This window comes from Schistocerca serialis, chromosome 8 (genome assembly GCF_023864345.2).
Source record: "Schistocerca serialis cubense isolate TAMUIC-IGC-003099 chromosome 8, iqSchSeri2.2, whole genome shotgun sequence".
Taxonomy (NCBI): domain Eukaryota; kingdom Metazoa; phylum Arthropoda; class Insecta; order Orthoptera; family Acrididae; genus Schistocerca; species Schistocerca serialis.
The window spans coordinates 550,390,125-550,392,684 of NC_064645.1; positions in this window are offsets into that span (position 1 = coordinate 550,390,125).

Below are 2,560 nucleotides of genomic sequence, written 5' to 3' on the forward strand. Positions count from 1 at the left end.
ATATCACTAATTATGATACTTGTGTCATCTGCAAATGGTAGAATTTTGGCTGAGCTGTCTGGAGCCTGTATATCATTGATATAAATTAGAAATAACAATGGGCTCAGAATGCTTCCCCGTGGAACACCTATTTCAATTTGTTTTGGTTCAGATATGAGTTTAAAATTATGAAGATTGTTGGATGACCGCAGCTCAACAACTTGTGACCTGTTTTGCAGATAAGATTCAAACCATTTTTTAACAGTACCCCTGATGCCTATTGCTTCAAGTTTCACTAGTAATATTACATGGTTCACAGTATCGAAGGCTTTGGATAAATCTAGATTAATTCCAACAACCTGTTTATTTGACTCCAAATTTCTTACTATTTCTGTTGTGTAGTCCAATATGGCTGTTTCTGTACTGTGCCCTGCTCAAAAGCCATGTTGACTGTTATTTATTAGTTTATGTTTTTCTAGATATTTTGTAACCCTAATTTTCATTAATTCCTCAAGTATTTTGGAGAATGCTGGGAGGAGAGATATAGGTCAGTAATTTTCTATTTTATGTCTGTCACCATTTTTGTATAGAGGTATCACTTTGGAGATTTTAAGTTTGTCCGGAAATATCCCTTCACTAAGGGACAAGTTTGCTATGTCCACTATAGGTTTGACAACACATGGAGCAATTTTCTTAATTATTGATACAGGTACATCATCCAACCCAGAGGACATTTTGGATTTCAAGCATTTAATGACTTTTAGAACTTCATGCTCATCTGTTGGCATTGCCATCATGCTGGTATTTACCATTGGAGTTGTCACTGTTGGTTGTTGCTTAAATTTACTACTTAAAGTAAGGGGAATATTTACAAAATAATTGTTTACATAGTTTGCCATGGCATCTTTTTCTGTGGGAATATTTTCATTATTTTTAAGATTGATTTCCTGTTCTTTAGTTTGACCCCCAGTTTCTTTTTTTACCATTTTCCACATCATTCTGGACTTGTTACTAGCCTGCCTTATAATCTATCATTACTTAATAATTTTGCTTTTGCTATTACTTCGTGGTAAGTCTTTTTGTATGTCCTCACATGCTCAACAAACAGCTGATCATGACATGTTTTTAACTTTAAACTTAGTAATTACATGGTTTCACTTGAATTTTTAATTCCGGGTGTAATTCAGGTCCCTTTGGATCCAGATGATCTATAACTCAAAAGCTTTTTTGGGAAACACATTTCAAAGTATGTCATAAAAGTGGAAGCAAATATATTGTAAGCATCATTTGTGTTTGTTTGTGCCAGGACCTCTGAACAAACTGCATTTTTTAAATTATTTTTGAACTGATTACAATTTTCAGTAGAGAAAAATCGTTTGTACTCCTTTTTATTTTCCTCCTTCTTGGGAGTTGCAGTGAGATTAAAGGTTAGTGCATTATGATCTGATAATCCTATAGTCACATTTGTAACTGCAACTTCATGTGTGTCCACATTTGAGAAGATGTTATCTATTAGGCTTTCACTGGGAGCTGATATGTGGGGGAACATGTTGAAGCTTTTCAGTATGTCTAAAAACTTGTTTTTTACTGGACTCTGGACCAATAGATTAATATTAAAGTCACCACAAAGAATTATGGTAGAGTTCTCATTTGAGAAAATGTTGAGCATTTCTTCCAAATTCTTAAGAAAGACTTCAGTATCTCCAGATGGTGACCTGTAAATTGCTGCAACAATTATTTTCTTCTTTAAACTATATAACTGAATGGCTACTGCCTCAAAAACCTTTTCTATGATTAATGGTTTAGCCTCGTATCTTAACTTAAATTTAAGCTTAGCATTGTACTAAATGTTTACATTCTGAACACTTTATTGTTATTCTTCAAAACGAAAAGTATTTATGTTTTAAATTGGGCTTGCCTTACGGAAAATATTCTTCAGTTTTCAAATCTCTGATGTTGGTTAAGCTGAAGAAAGCAGTTTGTGACCAATGAATACAGCCAATAACAACTTAGAACACTGCTGGGCTACAGAAACACAGACAGAAGGAAAGCATAGATATGGTATGTACAAAAAAGACCAGTGGCATACTGGAAAGAGCAAATTTCCTTGAAATGACAATGAGCTGCTCATGTCACTCAAACAAAGGGTGGAAGATGGTAAAAACAAATATTAGATTGTATCCTAGTTTACCAAAAAAAAACAGATGGGACAGACTTAAGAAAGACTGCTGCATTCAATTGGTAACAGAAGCTAAAGATTGTAAAAATGAAAGAATCCAATGTTGCACACCAACTCAGAGGCCATATCACAAATTAATTTTTGTTGTTGTTGTTGTTGTTGTTGGTGGTGGTGGTGGTGGTGGTGGTGGTGGTCGTCGTCGTCGTCGTTATCATCGTCGGTTTGCATTACCAAGAATATATCTTTACCATTCCAGATTTGAATGCATTCAGATAGCTGAGAGACACTCACATATATGAAATTTCAGATTGAACAAAGCCACAGTCTTTCTTAAGAAATATGATGACCTATTGTACTGTAAGTGTTGTTAACCCTTTCAAATGTGAATTTTTTTCTGGAGAA